Raw genomic sequence first — 22113 nt, forward strand, 5'->3', positions numbered from 1 at the left:
GCTCTGTCGCCCAGGCTGGAGTGCAGTGGCGCGATCTCGGCTCACTGCAAGCTCCGCCTCCCGGGTTCACGCCATTCTCCTGGCTCAGCCTCCCGAGTAGCTGGGACTACAGGCGCCTGCCACTGGGCCCAGCTAACTTTTTGTATTTTTAGTAGAGATGGGGTTTCACCGTGGTCTCGATCTCCTGACCTCATGACCCGACCACCTCGGCCTCCCAAAGTGCTGGGATTACAGGCATGAGCCACCGCGCCCGGCCTCCTCCAGGTCTTAAAGCTTGAAACTTCCTTTTGTCTTATCTGAGTTCCTTCCTCAGGAAAACACCCGCAGGCCTCCCAGATAGTATTAAGAAACTGAAACTCACCAGATCACTGCATCCAGTGAGATGCCACACACCTTAACCATCATGATTCCTGTTTACCAACTCCTCTTTACCCTTCTTTAACTCCTGTTTTCCCACACATGGTTACATTTCTTCCCTACCATATAAACCCCTAATTTAGCCAGTGGAGGAGACAGATTTGAGACTGATCTTCTGTTCTTCTCAGCTTCGGCATCCAAATAAAGCCCTTTCTCTGCCAATACTTGTTTCAGTGATTGGCTTTCTGTGCAGTGAGCATCAAGACCTAGACCAAATCTCTGACATTTTGGTAACATATAGAATGAATAAGTTCTAGCGTCTCTATCACTGTAGTATGACTATAGCTAACAACAATACGGTTGCAAATAGCTAGGAGCATACTGAATATTACTGACACAAAAATACGATAAATGTTTGAGATGATGAATATGCTAATTACCCTGATTTGATTTCTATACCTCATATTTATTGAAACATCACAGTGTACCCCACAAATATGTATAAATTTTACATGCCATTTTTAAAAATAAGATTAAAAAACAGTCATTTTTAAAAGGGCTTATAATAATACCTACTCCATATGATTATGAGTTGAAGTTTGTGTAAATATCTGGCAAATTCTAAAGTAGTATGTAAATAAAAAAAGAAACTGAACTATGTAAACAATAGAAGATTATACAGCTGATGCAGGATTTTTCTTCTCGGTCACTTTGCAAGCCAGGGACCCCCGGTGGCAATGCTCCACCCGGGACTCACTCAGCCATACTGGCATGCCCCAGCTAGCCTATGTTACGGCTGGTACCCATATTCGGCAGTTCCCAAGCTCTTGTACTGCGTCCATGAAGAATGAGGATATGCTGGACATTGAAGTATGAGGAGGGTGGAGAGGAATTTTATTGAGCAACGGAACAGCTCTCTGCAGAGAGGGGACAAAGAGGGTGGTTTCCCTACCCAAAGGTGGGAAAGTCCCCTATTTCGCTGGATCCTGGGCCTTTTATGGACTCAGAATGGGGAGTGTATGCTGATTGGTTTGTGAGAATGCAAGAAAGGCTAAAGCACAGACAGCACTCAAAAGTGAGCATGAGAGTGTAGCAAAACCAACTAGCGAAGGGTAGGTATATGTGAAATAGGTGAAGGGTGGGGACCAGTTAGAGAAAAGCGCACCAAACGGGAAGACGAGTTCTCAATCCTGTCCGAGAACATACCTTGTAGCTTAGTTTTCAGGCTTTAAACTGTCTTCGGCTTGGAGGTGGGGTTTCACTGGGGACCCATCCCTATCTGCCTGGGCATTTGGCTGCCTCCTGCTACTCTCACAGCCATGAAAAAGGATAAAATCCTGCCATTTGCAGCCACATGGATGGAAATGGAGGTCATTATGTTAAGTGAAATAAGCCCATCATAGAAAGACAAATATCTCATGTTCTCACTCATATGTAGGAGATAAATAAGTGGATCTCATGCCGGTAGAAAGGATTGTTGGTTTTACCACAGGATTGGAAGGGAAGGGCAAAGCGGGGATGAAGCAAAATTGGTTACGGGGTACAAAAACACAGTTAGATGGAAGGAATAAGTTCCAATATTCAATAGTACAGTAGGAAAATTATAGTTCACAATAATGTATATTTCAAAATAGCTAGAAGAGAGAAAAATTATAAGACAAAGAACACAACAGAAAGAAATGATAAACACTTGAGGGACAGATATTGCAATTACTCAAACTTGGTCATACCACATTGTTTACAGGTATCGAAATATCACACGTACCCTGAAAATATGTACAAATATTCTATATCAATAAAAAATAAATAAAAAGTTAAAAAGTTATCTTCTTTGTTAAGTAGTCAGTACAACTCAAAGGACTCTTCCTGTGTCTTTCTGCTGTTCTCCATGCTTGAAACATTGTAACTTCAGGGGAGGGTGTATAAACATGTGATTGTCTTCAGATTTTCAGGGGCCTCCAATTATGATGTAGCTTGTTCTGCCTGGTTTTAAGTTGCTTGTGGTGGCAGTCGCTTGTTGATATCCATAGTACCTGCCAAGCACTAATTTGTGATATTTATATATTATGGTCATTCAACTTCAAATCCCAGTTTCTTCTTGTCTAAATTCTGTACATGTTCAAAGGAATAGATCCCTTACTAATTCTAATGTTCTGTCATATCACCTCAGAATCTTCTTGTAAGGTGTCACTTCTAATTTCAGCCATAATTAGAGTGGACAGTTTCATGCGGGCTTTAACTCACTTTACGCCTTCAGCACTCCATTGCAAAGACACAATACCCCATGTTACACTTTCGCTCCCAGGACCTTCTCCAATGCTGTGATAGCCGAACTGGCCTGAATATGTGTATAGCTCAGAAGGGAACTAACACTCTCAGGAGTAACTCTTAACCACTGAGGGATGGGAGCCAATGACTAAAATATTTCTGCCTCCTACACTTGGAAAAAAAGTTCTAGAAGACATTCTCTAAGCTTCTCAGGAGGTTGTGGCAAAATAAAGTCTCCTTTGCCCACAATGGAAATCTCAACAATACACTCTTATACTGGCTTTTCAACTGTCCTGTTTCACTCTCCTCAGTTCCTCCTTCTGTTCCCAAGGATCATCTTGCAAATGAATAAATGACATACAAGTTCTTATCATAGCCTTTGCTTCTGGAAAACTCAACATAAGATAGTCCTCATCTCAGACAACTCTCCAACTGGAGCATGGGGGCAATTTTTCATAACATATTGTCTCAATTCTGTAGCTAACACTAAAACTTCATAAACATATTTTCAAGTTTGTTTTCTACTATGTAAAGACATCCCTGGAAATTCAGGGAAAAAGAAAAACTTTTCTCACTCTTATAGTGCCTCATTCTTGCAACTGAAAATCAGGTTTCATGACCTTTGCAATCTTGTGAGATTTAAAAATTTGTCTATCGAACATTAAAGCCGAACATTGACTTCTTTGCTTGCAGTTGTTTTGCCCTCTCCCTGAAGCAACACTAGCTTCCATTCCAGCGGACAGAGCACCACAAGGTAAGAGATTTTTTAACTACCAAAAGCATTATCTTGACATATTTTGTATTGCATTTAATTACAAAGAGAAAGTTCAGATTCTGTATAATTTAGATTAAAGTAGGATGAGGAGCAGTTAGAAATAAGAGTGAAACCAGAAGTCTGGGCTACCATTTCAATGAGCTTGGGCAGGAAGATAGTAGTAGATGGACAGGGTTATGGGCATATACGAGTTTTATTTATTTTGTATTTTATTGTGTATTTGTTTGTTTCCGTTATTCATCTCTTCTAGGTGCTGAGTATATAGTAGTAAAAAATATAGTTAAAATAACCGCTGTTCATATGGAGTATGGCTAGACATGTAGGCATCCACCAAATATTCAGGCTCTGTGTTGCCATTCAAGGGTAGCTACCCAATAAGAATTTCATTCACACCTTACCAGGTATTATCATTAGAATTTGAATGGAGGTAAAGGTGGTTATTTCTGCACCGTGGCCTTTAAGAAACAGGAATGGCGCCTGGAATAACTTCAGTAGCTACAGTTAGAAGGTAGCAGAGCCTTAGTCAGCCTGGGTCACTATGTGGAGAATGACGCCCTCCCACACCACTGATCATAAAAATTACTGATGTGAGCCAAAAAGTCAACCATATTACATTAGCCTACTCAAATGTAAGGGTCTGGCTGTTTCAACCACTACTGGGAATTGTATTTGGTGGGAGGGACAGACAAAAACAAGATAAATAACTAAAACATGCATTTTGTTATGAACAGAGCAAAGGCCATTGCAGGCAGAAAGAATATCACGTGCAAAGTCTCGGCTACAAGTATATTAGATTGCTGGAGGAAGAGATAAAGGGCCATCGTGGCTGGGGCAGAAATTAGAGACGATGAAGATGGCGGTAGAATTTGTAATGGGAACAAATAATGTAGGGTTCTGTAGACCACTGCGAGTAGCTGGACTGTTATTCAGAATGGAATGAAAATCTTTTGTAATATTTTGAGTGTAATTTGCCTTGTGTTTCACCACACTTCCTCTAGCTTCTTCTTCATTGGTTGAGAATATGCTGAGAGTAGATACAGAAAGACCAGTTAAGAGACTTCAGGTGAGAGATAACTGTGACTTTGAGTAAGGTGTGATGGCACTGGAGGTGTAGCAAGAATTTGTATCCTAGATATATTTAGCCTAAAATACGAGGTATGAGAGCGAAGGAGGAGCTAAGGAAGGCTCCAAGATTTTATCCTGAAAAACTGGAAGGGTAGATTTGCCATTCACTGCATTAGAGAACACTGTGAGGGGCACAGGTTTGAGCTGTGGGGCATATAACAAGCTCAGTTTAGGGTATCTTATGTTTATATGCATATTAAATACCTAAGTGGAGGGAGCAAGTAGGCAGGTGGTTTTGTTAGTCTAGAGCTCAAAGAAGAAATGTGTGCTGGAGGCATTCATATAGGAATTGTCAGCTTATATTTAAAGCTCTGACAGTTATGAAAATCTAAAGGAAATGAATTTAGAGAGAGTGAGAAGTCTAACTTGTAAGCAATCCTACTTCAAAGGTCAGGGAGATAAGAAGAAATCAGCAAAGGAGAACGAGGAGAAGAAACCAAAGAGTTAGTAAGAAAACCAGACCAGTGTCACATCTAAGGAGCCAAGTGAAGAAGGTGGCTCAAAGAAAAGGGTGATTACCTATAGCAAATGTTTCTGGAATATCAAAATATCACAACTAAGAAAGGATCACTGAGTTTAATAATGCTGGTTGGTGATCTTCATAGAAGAATTTTGATAAGAGAGAAGGAGAGAAAGAAATTTGAAACAGGGTAGATGACACTTGCAAATTTTCTATAAAGGGAGGACAGAAATAGAGCAATAGTTGAAGGTGGAAATGGGCTAAGAGGAGAGTGGTTTTAAGATGCAAAAATATAATAGTATGCTTATATAAGGATATATTCAGTAGAAAAAAATTAACTTTTTAATATTATAACATGTATTGAATATTAATGTATATTTCCAAGTGAAATAAACTCACATGTAGTATGTTTGTTAATAAGAAGAGTTTTGTTAAGAGGACTATATTGAAGATAAAAGAGAAAAAAGGAGTGCATGATAGTTTAATATTTCCAAAAAGTCAAGGGAGTATCTAATTGAGATCAGGGAAGGAGATATAATTCCTCCACGTTAACAAGAGAGAGGTCTGAAAGGGTGAGTGACAGTACATTCATAACTAGGGAGATGGGTAGGAAAATATGGTAGGTAACGTCTAACAGTTTCTATTATCTCTCTGAGGTGAGATACGAAATCATCAACTTGAATGCAGAAAGCTGAAACTGGACACCTTCCTTACACCTTATACAAAAATTAACCCAAGATAGATTACAGACTTAAACGTAAGACATAAAACAATAAAAATCCTAGCGAAAACCTAGGCAATACCATTCAGGACAGAGGCATGGGCAAGGACTTCATGTCTAAAACACCAAAAGCAATGGCAACAAAAGCCAAAATTGACAAATGTGATCTAATTAAAGAGCTTCTGCACAGCAAAAGAAACTATCATCAGAGTGAACAGGCAACCTACACAAGGGTAAAATTTTTTTGCAATCTATCAATCTGACAAGAAGCTAATATCCAGAATCTACAAAGAACTTAAACAAATTACAAGAAAAAAACAACCCCATCACAAAGTTGGTGAAGGATATGAACAGACACTTCTCAAAAGAAGACATTTATGCAGCCAACAAACATATGAAAAAATGCTCATCATCACTAGTCATTAGAGAAACACAAATCAAAACCACAATGAGATACCATCTCACGCCATTTAGAATAGCGATCATTAAAAAGTCAGAAAACAACAGATGCTGGAGAGGATGTGGAGAAATAGGAACACTTTTACACTGTTGGTGGGAGCGTAAATTAGTTCAACCATTGTGGAAGACAGTGTGGCGATTCCTCAAGGATCTAGAACTAGAAATACCATTTGACCCAGCAATCCCAATACTGGGTATATAACCAAAGGATTATAATTCATTCTACTATAAAAACACATGCACACGTATGTTTATTGTGGCACTGTTCACAATAGCAAAGACTTGGAAACAACCCAAATGCCCATCAATGATAGACTAGATAAAGAAAACGTGGCACCTATACACCATGGAATAGTATGCAGCCATAAGAAAGGATAAGTTCATGTCCTTTGCAGGGACATGGATGAAGCTAGAAACCATCATTCTCAGCAAACTAACACAGGAAAAGAAAACCAAACACCACATGTTCTCACTCATAAGTGAGCAAAAATCAAATTGCCAAAGCCATAACAATTCTGTGTAAAATGTGTGAAACTTGAGCAGTGTTTTTTTTCTCTTGGAGCTATTGTTGTATACTTTGCAAACTTTTTTTTTTCTTGGGAGAAGGAGATTAGCAAAATCTCAATTTATCCCGGTGTTCTTCAGGGGTGCAATTGTTTTCTGGTGTCAAAACTTCATATCCTTTCCTGGCTTTCTGAATGCCCATGTGGCAGGCTAGTTCTAAAAGAGTTCCCAATAATTCCCACATTCTGATATTCACACTCTGGTGCAATTTTCTCCTCTTGTATATGGGTTGCCCCTAGTGACTAGCTTCTAATTAATAGAATATGGCAAAAGTGATGGGATGTTACTTCTGAATAAGGTTAGAAGAAATTCTGTTTTCTATCCCTTCCTTGCTCTCCCTTACTTCTCGCTCTCTGGCTACTTTAATGAAGCTAGCTGCCATGTCTGGAGTTGCTTCATGGAGAGACCTATGTGACAAGGAACTGAGATCCTTAGACTCTCAGTCCACAGAGAACTGAATCGTACCAACACCCACCAAGTAATCTTGGAAGCAAATTCTTCATCAGTTGAACTTTGAGATGACTGCTGCTTCAGGGGACATTTTGATTGCAACCTTGGGAAAATCCCTAATTTCTGACCCACAAATATTGTGAGACAATAAATATATGTTTTTTTAAGCAGTTATATCTTGTGGAAATTGGTTAAACAGCAATAGATAAGTACTATACCCTTATATTTCCATTCCTGCCTTAGGTTCCTTGCAAATTTTGCAGCCTTTTTGAAATACTGACCTCAGATTTTCACATGGTTTCTTCTTTCTTTTTTTTAACTTTTATTTTAAGTTCAGGGGTACATGTGCAGGTTTGTTACATAGGTAAACTTATGTCATGGGGGTCTGTTGTACAGATTGTTCCCTCACTCAGGTATTAGGCCTAGTACCCATCAGTATTTTACCCGATCCTCTCCCTCCTCCCAACCCCTACCCTCCAAAAGGCCCTAATATGTATTGTTCCCCTGTATGTGTCCATGTGTTCTCATTATTCAGCTCTTCCTTGTTTTCATTCAAGTTTCAGTCAAAATGTCATCTCTCCAGGGAGAACTTGCTTGACCACTCTGCTTTAGCAGTGCCTTCTTTAATAGTCTCTGTCACATCATGCTATATTATTTTCATGAAAGTGCTTATTATCTGAAGTTATTTTTTATTTTATTTTATTTATTTATTTATTTTTGAAAGGGAGTCTCCCTCTGTCACCCAGGCTGGAGTACAGTGGTGCAATCTCAGCTCACTGCAAGCTCTGCCCCCAGGGTTCACGCCATTCTCCTGCCTCAGCATCCCAAGTAGCTGGGACTACAGGCACTTACCAGCACATCCGGCTAATTTTTTGTATTTTTAGTAGAGACAGGGTTTCACCGTGTTAGCCAGGATGGTCTCGATCTCCTGACCTCGTGATTCGCCCGCCTCAGCCTCTCCAAGTGCTGGGATTAGAGGCGTGAGCCACCGCGCCCGGCTCGTTATCTGAAGTTAACTTACTTGCCTGTTTTTTTATTATCTCTCTTCCCCTAGTTAAAATGTAAACCTCATAAGAGTCCAAACCTTGTCTTTCTGGTTCACAGTTAGTTCCCCAATGCCTAGAAAAGCACCTGACACCTAACTACTAGTACTTACTAATTATTGGTTAAATGAATGAACTTTACTTTGCATTTTCTAAGTTCTTGTTGTTGTCCTCTCCTCAAGTAAAAGAAGTGGCTTAGGGCAAAATCATTTGCTTTTTCTCTTTATCCCTCCCTACAGAAGAATTCGTTCTCAAATATGTTTAACCTGCTGCTAATCTTCCTTCTTTCAGCTGGCTCGCTATTAACTTCTCCATGTCTGAAGGTCTTCATGAGCAATATTCTCACCATTTTTATTTTGCACAACATGAGGTAAAAACAAAAACAATGATTTTGACATATATTACATTTTCAAACTTGTGTTTATCTGTATTTTGATACTATGTTCATCCATATTTTCATATAGCAACAAGTTATCTGCATTATTAAAATTATTTTATTTTCTTTGCTATGTTTATGCAAAAAGTGTTAGATTCCTAAGTTTGAAATTTAAAAAAATTAAGAATATTAAAAATATTAATTATTAATAATCTACTTTGTTTTCCCTAGACTGTTTCTTAAAAAGTTATATATATATACATATATTTAAGAGGTAATAGAATTTTCTTCTTCATCCTTTTTAATACCAATTCTCACTCTCTCGTTTGTCCTAAAAAAAAAATCTTTGATTAGATTAAATATAGCTTTAGTTTAGTAAAATCAGGTTAACTCAAAGGCTAAAGGTTGGCCTGCCCATATTTTAATCAAAAGGCAAGTAAGCTGAACTCATTTAGAATTCTACTACAACAGAAAACTTCAGTCAGCTAAATTCTAGATAATCAGCTTTGGGCAGATTATTTAGCTTTATTGCACCTACGTTTTCTGGTATATGAAACGGGAAGATAAAAATAGTAATATATTAATTCCTTCAAAGGAAAGATGAGAAATGATATATGTGTTAGCATTTCGTACACTATAAAATACTGTGCATTTTAGAAAACTTTATTTTAAAAGTATTTCATACAAAGAATGGTAAGTAAAATGAATAAGTGATATGCTTCTGAAATTTTACAAGATTTTGAATATCACTACCCATTTCTCTCCTACCTAGAAAAACGAGAACATGCTGACCTAGTTTTCTTCAATTTACAATATTCTTAAATGTTACGTCAGTTCTTTTATATATTTACCTCATTTTTTATACTATGGAGTGATGACAAACAAACAGTGATTTGGAAGCCAAAAATTCTTAGAAGATGCATTAGTTTACCAAATCATAGTGAAATAAAAAATCACAGAAGAGTTAACCTGAGAAGAAAGCTACAGAAAATACAATATGTACTGGAAGAAACAAACATTACAATGAGCTCATTTTATCAGAAGAAAATGGTTATTTTATAACAGATGCATGTCCTTTCACAATTACAGAAGCTGAAATATAACTGTAATCTACAACCATAAGGTAAGATTTCCATCTTTATGTGACATGAAAAATGTACCAAGCCAAGACTTCCCATAAACAAAATTGCTTTCTTTGACTCACACTTTAATGCAAGATATCAATCATGTGGTGGATTTTATTACTCAGAATTTAGCTTTGTTTCTTGACAGATTGCTTGCATTCAGCTTGAAGTACAATTGTATATCATCCCTATTATATACACATATGAATTTGTGAACCCTTTTTTATTTTAAAAAGAGTATTATAAATGGGAAGAAATACCTGGTGAGGTAGAATGAGTTTGACATCAACGATTTTAACTCAGTGGTATGGTTTTGATAACACGTCATTATTTATTCACAGTAGGTCTGAGGCTGCAGGATTTATATAATACATCAGGGGATAGCAATGTCTCATAGCTCTGTAAAGAATCCCTCTATTTTGACATCTTTTCTTTCTCTTTCACATGTTTCTATTTGTAAAACCATGCTCATTTTGAATAAAAAGGCAGTAACTATACCAAGACAATGCACTGACTAGACAATACATTTATAGGATGCATATTCATAGAGCAAGACCACCAAAAGTACCTTTAAAAAAAAATAAATCTACTATTACATATAGAGATGATCGGAAGTAGTGAAAACAACACTTATGCTATTTGTGGTCAGGAGTTCTTACACTCTATAAGTAGTTTTAGTTTAAAAGGGGCTATAATGACCTATATCATTCACAGTCCACCATGAATTTAGTATTCTTTGGGCACACAAATAAATAACAATACATATTAAAATGAGGAGATAGAGCTATGAAATGAAGCGTTCACACCTAAAGTTGCCATACAATTTTCAGTCTACTTCTAGGTAGGAAACGTGTAAAGAATGCTGTCCTGTCCAGAGGGCCACATTGGGAACTGTATTTGCTGAAGTCGTGGCAGATACGCAATCCTAATGAATTCCAGCTGCTCGTGAATAAGCAGAATACTTTAAAAACCTTTTAACCTATCTGTGATGAAAAATACATGCTGGTTTAAACTCCTTTACAACTTTAAATTAGCCATTGCAGCACACTGGTCTGCATGGCCCAGTAGTCCTAAAACCATCAAATGTTAAGAAGAAAATAAGCTCTGTGATTCCCCTGACCCCCTTCAAAAACAAAACAAAAAACAAAACAAAACAAAACCGTAACCAAGTCCATTTAGATGGCTTTCCTTCTTAGCAAAACATTTAATTTCCAGAACTGCCTCAGCTGTCATACTGTTGGGTATGATTTTTGTTATTGAAAGTAAAGGATAAAAGCCTGATCCCAATGCAATCAAATTTAACTTGGGATAACTGACTAAGAACCATATTCAAATGCTTAGAAGTGGAGATACTTTTAGATAACTCATCTCTATGTAATCCCTACTTAAATGTGCTTATACAGATAAGTCCTGTCTCCACGGCTTTGCTTTAATATTCTTTTAACAATGCTAAAATGAAATAAAAGAGCTGCTAAATACATTTCATTATTGTTTTGAGAAGTCTGGTTTAAATATTTGCGTTGTGAGGCATCATGGGCCCAGTGTCTGCACGATCAAGTGTTCATATTTCTTAAGGCTGAGTCACATCAAGCTTAACTTTCAGCTGTGTGGAAATCTGGCTATAAAGGGTAGGTCTAGATTCCTGACAACTGCTTTCTTCTGCTCGGAGTAAAAGTCAAGAAACTGTTCTCTCATCTAATTTGATAAGAAATATATTTCTCATGGTAATGTCGTAGTTCTTTAAAATCCCAATCTTCATGAGAAATGAGTATATGCCCTGTTATTAATGGCCACAGGATGAAGTTTCCATAGCAAGCTGATATCCCCAAGTTCATTTTTGGAAAACCATTCTCATTATTAACTGTTCTTGATCACATATGTTGTTATACAATTTAACCAGAACACTATTAGTGGCCATTCACCAAGGACTGGAACTAGCATATGGTCTCATAAGATTACCTGGGGTAATATATGATTTTCTTAGTATTGAAGACAGAATCAATATCTGTCATATACTAAGAGTCTAATAAATATAAGGCATTGGATGTGCAGGCAATAATTTCATGAGTATTTTAACATATATTCAATATCAAATAAATCCACTTTTTCTATTTAGTTTTTGTGAAGACTGCAAATAATATTCTTAGCATTTTATTTTTGTGTTAAATATCATATTAAGCCAGTTGTATGTATTATTTCAGCAAATGTATAAAATACTTAACAGTGCCTGGCATTCAGAAGGAAATCAATAGTAATACTTATCACTATCTGCCTGCGTTACACATGTCCCTTTGTAAACTAACCTGCTTAGCTCTACTGTGAGTCAATCATACTCTGAGCTGCATAAAGACACTAGTGAAGACCCCCTCTATGTACAGCAGGAATACTTACCAATAGTACATGTGATTAGATGTAACCTGTAATACTGTGTGTTTGGTTTAAGTTTCTACATAGGAAACATTTGTGTAGAACTATTCTTGTTGAGGTACAATGGAATTATTAATTATAGTAAGTTAGTGCTGTTACTTCCACTTTCTAGATGAGGAAACTGAGGGTATAACTTGCCTAAGATCAAGCAAATAACAAGTGGCATAATGAATTTCAAGCTAACACTCCCTGACACTCTAACCCCGGAACTTACTACCATTTTGCTTAAAAAGCAGAAAGCTTTTTTAAGCAGTGGTATAATTTGAAGGGCAAGTGAAAGTTTCCAGGCCCTAGAATAAGTTCCAAAGATTTTACTATTTTTACAAATAAAATTCAGAAAGCAGTAAAATATTTATAATTTTCAAAGGTGTCCTATCTCAAGGAAAATCCTAATGAAAAGTATTTCTGGAATAGTATCAGAGAAGGTAAATGATGCTTCTCCCTACTCCATACCAGGCCCATAGAAAATATCCACAATAAACCATCACAGACTTCCACTGAGCCTAAATGTTGCCTTAGTCCCTCTGTTAATACTGTGGTCCTGGCAGCACTTCCAACAGCGTGAACAAGCACACAGGTGAAAACTTTTCTCATCCTGTTTTAGGTCTTCTCATTTCTGTTAATAGAATGGAAAAGATTATTGACATTATTTGTTGTAGGTTCACTATTTCCCAGGCGCTATGCCAAATACTGGGACTATAACCACAGCAGACATAGTACTTGCCCTCAAGGAACTTACAAGCCATGAAGATAAAAGACTGAAAAAAAAAAAAAAAAAAAACCTACCATTACAATGCTGCTAAAATAGCAACGGGTCCGGAATTGGTGGGTTCTTGGTCTCACTGACTTGCAAGAATGAAGCCGCGGACCCTCGCGGTGAGTGTTACAGCTCTTAAGGCGGCGCGTCTGGAGTTGTTCATTCCTCCTGGTGGGCTCGTGGTCTCTCTCGCTGGCTTCAGGAGTGAAGCTGCAGGCCTTCCCCGTGAGTGTTACAGCTCATAAAAGCAGTGTGCACCCAAAGAGTGAGCAGTAGCAAGACTTATTGCAGAGAGCGAAACAACAAAGCTTCCACAGTGTGGAAGGAGACCCGGCTGGTGGCTGGGGCAGCCTGCTTTTATTCTCTTATCTGGCCCCACCCACGTCCTGCTGATTGGTAGAGCCGAGTGGTCCGTTTTGACAGGGTGCTGACTGGTGCGTTCACCATCCCTAAGCTAGACATAAAGGTTCTCCTCGTCCCCATCAGATCAGTTAGATACAGAGTATCAACACACAGGTTCTCCAAGGCCCCACCAGAGCAGCCAGACACAGTGTCGACTGGTGCATCCACAAACCTCGAGCTAGACCGAGGGCACTGATTGGTGTGTTTACAATCCCTGAGCTAGACATAAAGGTTCTCCACATCTCCACCAGACTCAGGAGCCCAGCTGGCTTCACCCAGTGCATCCTGCACCAGGGCCGCAGGTGGAGCTGCCTGCCAGTCCCGCACCGTGCGCTCGCACTCCTCAGCCCTTGGGTGGTCGATGGGACTGCGCGCCGTGGAGCAGGGGGTGGCGCTCCTCGGGGAGACTCGGGCCGCACAGGAGCCCATGGAGGGGGTGGGAGGCTTAGGCATGGCGGGCTGCAGGTCCCGAGCCCTGCCCCGCGGGAAGGCAGCTAAGGTCCGGTGAGAAATCGAGTGCAGTGCCTGTGGGTTGGCACTGCCGGGGAACCCAGTACACCCTCCGCAGCCGCGGGCCCGGGTGCTAAGCCCCTCACTGCCCGGGGCCGGCAGGGCAGGCTGGCTGCTCCGAGTGCAGGGCCCGCCAAGTCCCCGCCCACCCAGAACTCCAGCTGGCCCGCAAGCACCGCGCGCAGCCCCGGTTCCGGCTCGCGCCTCTCCCTCCACACCTCCGTGCAAGCTGAGGGAGCCGGCTCCCACCTTGGCCAGCCCAGAAAGGGGCTCCCACAGTGCAGCGGTGGGCTGAAGGGCTCCTCAAGTGCCGCCAAAGTGGGAGCCCAGACAGAGGAGGCGCCGAGAGCAAATGAGGGCTGTGAGGACCGCCAGCATGCTGTCACCTCTCAGTAATATTGAAAAAGCATAGATGTATATACAGAGTAAAGAAGAAAATCAGATCTCAGAATGTAAGTCGTTGTAGGGAACAATTCCAAAGGAGGGTGATATTTGAGAGAATTTTAAAAATATAGACCAAAGTTAATTGAAGAAAAATTATGAGAGATAGATAGGTCCTCCTAGGCAGAGAAAACAGCATACAGTAGGTTGATTAAGAATATCGGAGAATATATAAGACTGGGAAGCTAAACAAAGCTAGGTTATAGTTGTTTGACTTGCTAGAGTCTGTCTTTTATCTTAAAGAGGTGGGGAGACATTTAAGCATTTTAAAGTTACATGACACAATCACTTATGCTTTATAAAGTTTCTTAAGTATGCTACAGTAGATTCATTGGAAGGGAGCAGTGTTTGGGTAGGGGACTTTTCTGAGGCTGAACCTGCAATAGTCCAAGTGAAAAACTATGAAAACCTGAATTAAGGAAATCAAAGTGAAAATGGAGAGGAGAGGAATGATTAGGGAGATACTGAGGAAGCAGAATTTATGGGACTTTGAGATTAAATGGAGATGGTAGAACGTGGAAATGGGAGGAATCTAGGGGGAAGCCTAGATCTCTAGTTTGAGTAAATCAATGCATGATCGTTCAATTTAATAAGAGGGAACACAAGAGAAGGTAGGGTTTTGAATGGAAGGTGATGAACTCAGTTTAGGATGGCTTAAGTTTGACACGACTATAGAGTTTTCATATAAAGGTGCACGATTTGCAGTTCAAAATAAAGATCTGAAGCACAGAAGACAGTAGATCTGATATCTAAGTAATAGTTTAAAAACAAGGGCACAGATAAACTCATCCAAGAAAAGCAGGTTGCACCCACGAAAGCTCTGATTTGAGATTGTAGGAGACAGTGTAACATAGTTATGACAGTGAGCATGACAACCAGATTCCCAAGGTTCAAGTCCTGGTTCCAACACTTATTATGTGTTGAGAGAATTTCTTAACCTCTCTATGTAAAACATGGGTAATGACAGCAGCTGCAAGATAGGTTATTTTGGAATGTTAATATATGTAAAGGCTTAGAACATGTTCTATCACACAGAACATGCATAATAAATATTAGCTATTGCAATGCTGAGGTTGATTGTTGATGATGACACAACAAATTATACAGCTTTTCTTCACTCTAGAGATCTTTGAGTTTAGAAGATAAATAAAAACGGCCGGGCGCTGTGGCTCACGCCTGTAATCCCAGCACTGTGGGAGGCCAAGGCGGGCGGATCATGAGGTCAGGAGATGGAGACCATCCTCGCTAACACGGTGAAAGCCTGTCTCTACTAAAAATACAAAAAATTAGCCGGGCACGGTGGTGGGCGCCTGTGGTCCCAGCTACTCCGGAGGCTGAGGCAGGAGAATGGCGTGAACCCGGGAGGCGGAGCTTGCAGTGAGCCGAGATTGCGCCACTGCACTCCAGCCTGGGCAACAGAGTGAGACTCTGTCTCAAAAAAAAAAAAAAAAGAAAAAGAAAAACACACAACTAAAAGAAATGCTGAGTGAGTGCTAGAATGGATGGAGATATTGGTAACTTAGTAGCAATAACATACCTCAAGTTGGACAATGGCAATCTTCAGTACCGAAAAGAGGCACCAGTGTGGAAGCCCAAGGAAGATGTTAGCAAAGATAAATGATTTGTTTAAGGCCAACTCTGCCCATAAACTTCATTTCTTATGTAGTACAAAGGACACAGTCCAAAACGAAAAAAAAAAAAAAACATTTTAAAAAGCATGATGCCTTAAATATATGACAGGCTATCCCGTGGAAGGTGGATTCAGCAGTTTTTTATTATGGCTCTAATTGATCAAACCAAGGATACTAGGTAGAAGTCATAGGAGACAGACACACAAGACAGAGCACCTAAAATCAAACCTACCCACACAGGCAGAATAGGCAGTCTTAGAGGTAATAAATAAAAGTACCCTTTCATAATAGGTGTTCAAGCAAAGATTAAGCTGTGCTTATCAAGTATACAATAAAAATGATTCAAACATCATTTTTGATGGTCTGACTAGATAATATTTTATGGCCTTTTCCTATTCTAAGATTATGTGATAGCTAAAATAATTGAAACACTTTATATCTCTAACATGCATGGAACAGTTTGGGGTTATTAGGGGATACTGTTACCCCCTAGTATCATCACTAATTTTTTTATTGCACTTCCAACTATAAAGGGAAGCTGAAGAACCCTCTGTGTTCTCATAGGAAACCTTATAAATGGAGCCTATCCCTTCTCTTTCAAAACAGATGAAATCCCCACTAGTATTTTTAGCAAGACTTGGAGGCATATTCTACCGACCCTTTCCTTCAGGATGGACTGATTTTCTCTAATCTGGATTTACTATATCCTCAAGTTTTCTATGTAACATAGCTGGCCAGATTTATGCTACTTCTGATTTCGTTGTTTGTTTTTTAAGCAAATATCTGGCTTCATTTTCCCCTGTGTCACACAAAACTCATAGTACCCTAGATAATTAAAGAAAAGTCTAGGGCACATCTACATTTTTACATTATTTCCACTATTCAAAGAGACTCCCCAACTTAAATAAGCACTCAATTAATCACCTGTAGATACAGATAGAACTAAATACATACCTTTAAAGTGAGGTTATTAAGTGATTAAAGTCAAACTGTATATAATATCTTAGATACAGATAGAACTAAATACATACCTTTAAAGTGAGGTTATTAAGTGATTAAAGTCAAACTGTATATAATATCTCACATATTTATGTTAAGTAAAGTAATGGTAATATCACTTTTAGTGATGAAAGTGACATTTATGCATTATTTTAGGGATAAAAGAAATAAGCACAAGTTGCCAAAAAACATAAGATAAGCAGATTCCAAAGGTTGTTCTCATTTAAAAATATGCACACTGTTCATAAACATTTTATAAATCGTGCAGTGGCACGATCCTAGCTCGCCGCAGCCTTAAATTCCTGGGCTCGAGCACTCCTCCCACCTGAGCTTCCCAAAAAGCTAGGACTTCAGGCATGTACCACCACACCTGGCTTAAAATTCTTACCTTGATCATCATCCTGCAACTTAATTTCTTCAACCAATATTATTTCATTAAGATTTCTTTGGATGGTACAGGTAGATAGTATATCAGTCCATAATGTTACAATTTGTATATTCACTTCCCTTTTGATGAACTTGTTTTTCCTACTTTTTCAATGGAAAACAATGTTTCCTTATGAATAAACACAAAATTCTTCCAAGGAATATACCAAGACTTGAATTTTGGATCATTGTGGACGTACCAACTTTGCTTTCAAAACAGAAGCCTCTATTTAGATTCCAACTAACAGATTTTTAATTATTTCTCCACATTTTCACCAAAACTTTGATTAATCAAACTTTTCAGTTTTGTTCACTTGAATGGTGTAAAACAACATTTAAGCAGTTTGAATTTTCATTTCTTTCATGCTAATAATTTTCTGTTAATTTTTATGCTCAAAAATTTTCATTTGCTGTCCAGTCATTCTCCACCTTTACCCACCCTTGCTCTATACCCTGTTGTCAGAGCCATATGGACTACATCAATCGATTTCTAAGTCCTTTGATTTCCAATCAGCTTTTCCCAACTGGAGACAGACATTAGCAGAAAATCCAGAGAGCAGTAGGGAATTGATGTTAGATATCTCCCTGCTGGCTGCCATGGGTTGGTTGTGTCTCCCTACCAGAATGTATCGCTCCTGTCAGACAGGCTCTCTTATCCTCGTCTCTCTCCTCATACCTTCATATTTCTCTCTTCTGCTGCTGACTCTGTGGAACTAGTCTATTCCTCATTGGCTTCCTGAATCTTGCCCTTACATTTCTTTTTTTTTTTTTTTTTTTGACGGAGTCTCGCTCTGTCGCCCAGGCTGGAGTGCAGTGGCGCAATCTCGGCTCCCTGCAAGCTCCGCCTCCCGGGTTCACGCCATTCTCCTGCCTCAGCCTCTCCGAGTAGCTGGGACTACAGGCGCCCGCCACCACGCCCGGCTAATTTTTTGTATTTTTTTTTTTTGGTAGAGACGGGGTTTCACCGTGGTCTCGATCTCCTGACCTCGTGATCCGCCCGCCTCGGCCTCCCAAAGTGCTGGGATTACAAGCGTGAGCCACCGCGCCCGGCCTTGCCCTTACATTTCTAAGGCGTCCTTGTATTAAATCTCTTCAGATTCTCCTTGTAAGTATGCCATATGATTCCTGCTGAACCTTGATTAATACAATATTCTGCAGTCAATTTTCTACTGTACATTCTCTTATCAATTTATAAAAGTTATTCTCATACTCTATCAATCTTTAGGCAGTTATATTAATTACAAATGCTCAACATGCAGCTTGCTTTGAACTTCAGGAGATCTCTTGTAGTGTAAGAAGATATAGATACAATTTAAGGTTGTGAAATACATTAAATAGTTGCCCCTTGTTTAAGAAATTATTTCCTATCCCAATTTTCTAAAAAGATTCTGCTATAATTATTTTTAGAGTTATGGGTTTGCTTCTCTAAATAGATCTTCAATTTATTTTGTGTATGGCAAAAATCAAATATTTTTGTTTTATGCCTGGTTAACCAATTCAGTAACATTTATGGAATGAATCATCCCTTTAAACTGCTCCATGGGGATCAGCTAAACTCTTGCCCTTCTGATAGTTATCATTTCACTGTTTTTGCCCTAATTAGATTGAATCATTTTTCTATTTATTGCAATCAAAAGTCTTGATAATGTTAACCATATGATATGCTTTAAAATGAGGATTAAGTGAAGACGGAAGGGACCAACAAATTAGTAAAAATAAATAAAGTATGTGATTGATCAAGGCCTTAGTAATCTCCAGGAAATCAAAGATTCAGTTACGTAGAGAAACAGTAGTAAAAGTGGTAGTCAAATTGGACACTATATTATTAGGCGAGATCTCAGCTCGCCACAACCTCCACCTCTCAAGCTCAAGGGATCCTGCCACCTCAAGCGTGCGCTATCATGCCCGGTTAATTTTTGTATTTTTTTGTAGAGATTGGGTTTTGCCATGTTGCCAAGGCTGGTCTCAAACTCCTGGGTTCAAGCCAACCACCTGCCTCTGCCTCCCAAAATATTGAGACTACAGGCTGGAGCCACCGCATCTGACCAACAACAATTCTAAATAATGACAATATCCAACACGTAGTCTTAGGGTTGGGTAGTTGAAATAGCATGAAGGTGAAGGTTAATGGAATTGAGGAGGACAAGAAACTTAAGGCAAAGTGTTCATAAACATCCATATCCTGATGTTGACCTTACTCAGGAAAATATCAGAAAGAGCCAGCTATATTTATCTCATCATATAAAAACACACTTAAACTCTATTCCATGCCAATTTTCCAAGTAATAAATATGATAAAAGATACACATTTTCAAAAATCAATGTGTATCCATGCCACTTTTCTAATTAATAAACGTGATAAAAGACATACATTTTCAATAATCAATATGTTTATTAAAACCCACTAAGGTCTTCAAATTTATTTCAGATATAAAGATGGAAGGATGGATACTAAGATGAGAGGATGGATACTAACCAAAAAACGTATTTTAGATCTGATAGAGATGAATGAAGAAGAAATAAAATTTCCAGTGCAGTAATAAGTAGCATTTAATGAGTATTTATCTGCTTTATATATGTGTGCTGTACCTTACTTATATTAGTTAATTCAGTACTGTAGGATGCAGAGCAAGGAATCAAACCCTGAATGAAGAGACCACTAAAACACACGTCTCTGATACATTCCGTACATACTTACTTTCATCTGCAATGAAAATTTTACAGAATAAGCCAAATACAATGTTTTGATAAACGAAAACTTCAGTTTCTAAAACATATTTCGTTATTGCCTTACAAACTTATTTTATTCAGTAGCATATCAGAACAAATTGTAGCATTACCAAACATATTTACAACTTTTTTTTCCATTACAGCTCTATTGAACTTCTCTCTAATTAATTAAAAATCTCATCAGAAGATAACCTTTACTTTGACACAATATCTTTCAAAATGTATTTCTGAAACACCATTTATTATATGTTCTAAAATATCAACTTAGAAAAGCTTAGACTAGAAATAAAAGGGCTGAATTAGTCAACAATGATTAATTAGACATTTATCTATGTAAGATTTCAAATCTCTTCATTCTCTTGGCTCAATGCCACATATGTTTATTTAATGAGAACTCTATCTTCTATGAAGTTAAGAAGGATTAAAAATTCTGGCATTTAGATGGATACATTTATTCTGATAATAGTTGGCAATGATAGTATATGCTGTATAATTTGAGTAGAAAATACACTTATTTCTGTTCTAGAATACATTTTAAGAAGTTTAGGTATCTGAACTAAATTATGTCAGTTAGCTGATCTTTTAAGTAAATAAATTTGTTAAGTTTAAATAGATAAATTTGTAGCATTTTTTCTGTGAGCCAGCCTAATTTAGGGCATAAAAATATCTTCCAAGAGTATGTTAGATTCCTTTGACTTGATTTAAAATAACTTTTGCATAGATGAAATTCCTAATTATATAAACAATCATTAACTGAGGCATAGAAAAACTTTGTGCATAAAGATTGTTGTGGTGGTTGTTGGCTATTTAAAATCACATCTGCTAGCATTATTTGGTTAAGATTTTTCATATTCTGCTTAAGCATTTACAGATTTCCCAAGTGAATTCTCCTCTAAATATTTAGGTTTAAGGAAGAATTTTCCCTAGACATATTAAGTGGTTGGTTTCTAAGTTAATTTTCATTTCTTCATCAGTTTCTGCTTACATATTTTGACTTTACCATGTCCATTTATAATATTCCTTTATCTTCAATGGTGTGGGGACATAACATGAAATCAAGAATTGTGGCAAATTTAATTAATTTTATTTAAGACTGTGAATATAGATAGATATAAAAGGACGATCAAAATTTAGAGTTAATCTTCTATTTAACTTTGTCGAATGAATATGGTGTAACTGCTTTAACTGCTTTTCTGTTTGAGTTGTTAAATCTTCTGACATTTTAATTTATGCATAAGTGCTTTGGGTTACTAGAGTTGCCTTAACAATTACCAAAACTTGCTGGCTTAAAAAATAAATGGACTTTTGGCCTGGCACGGTGGCTCATGCCTGTAATCCCAGCCCTTTGGGAGGCCAAGGCGGGCAGATCACTGGAAGGCAAGAGTTCGAGACCAGCCTGGCCAAAATGGTGAAACCCCGTCTTGACTAAGAATACAAAAATTATCTGTGGCGTGGTGGTGCACACTGTAGTTGTAACTCTCTGGAGGCTGAAGCAGGAGGATTGCTTGAACCCAGTAGGTGGAGGTTGCAACGAGCCCAGAGGGCAACACTATGCTCCAGCCTGGGTGACAGAGTGAGACTCTGTCTCAACATAAATAAATAAATAAATAAGAGGCTGGGCACAGTGGCTCACGCCTATAATCCCAGCACTTTGGGAGGCCAAGGCTGGCAGATCATGAGGTCAGGAGATTGAGACCATCCTGGCTAACACGATGAAACGACTTCTCCACTAAAAAAACAAAAAATTATGTGGGCGTGGTGGCACGCACCTGCAGTCCCAGCTACCCAGGAGGTTGAGGCAAGAGAATCGCTTGATCCCAGGTGGCGGAGGTTGCAGTAAGCTGAGACTGTGCCACTGCACTCCAGCTTGGGCCACAGAGAGAGACTCAAAAAAAGAATTAAAAAAAGGAATTTAAAAAAAAGAGAGAGAAAGAAAAAATAAATAAATGGAATTTTATCCTGTCACAGTTCTGGAGGCCAGAAGTCCAAAGTCAAAGTGTTGGCAGGATTGGTTGTTTCCTAAGGCTCTAAGAGAGAATCTGTTCCGCAACTCTCTCCTAGCTTCTGA

The sequence above is a fragment of the Hylobates moloch genome, unplaced genomic scaffold (assembly GCF_009828535.3).
Source record: "Hylobates moloch isolate HMO894 unplaced genomic scaffold, HMol_V3 SCAFFOLD_16, whole genome shotgun sequence".
Taxonomy (NCBI): domain Eukaryota; kingdom Metazoa; phylum Chordata; class Mammalia; order Primates; family Hylobatidae; genus Hylobates; species Hylobates moloch.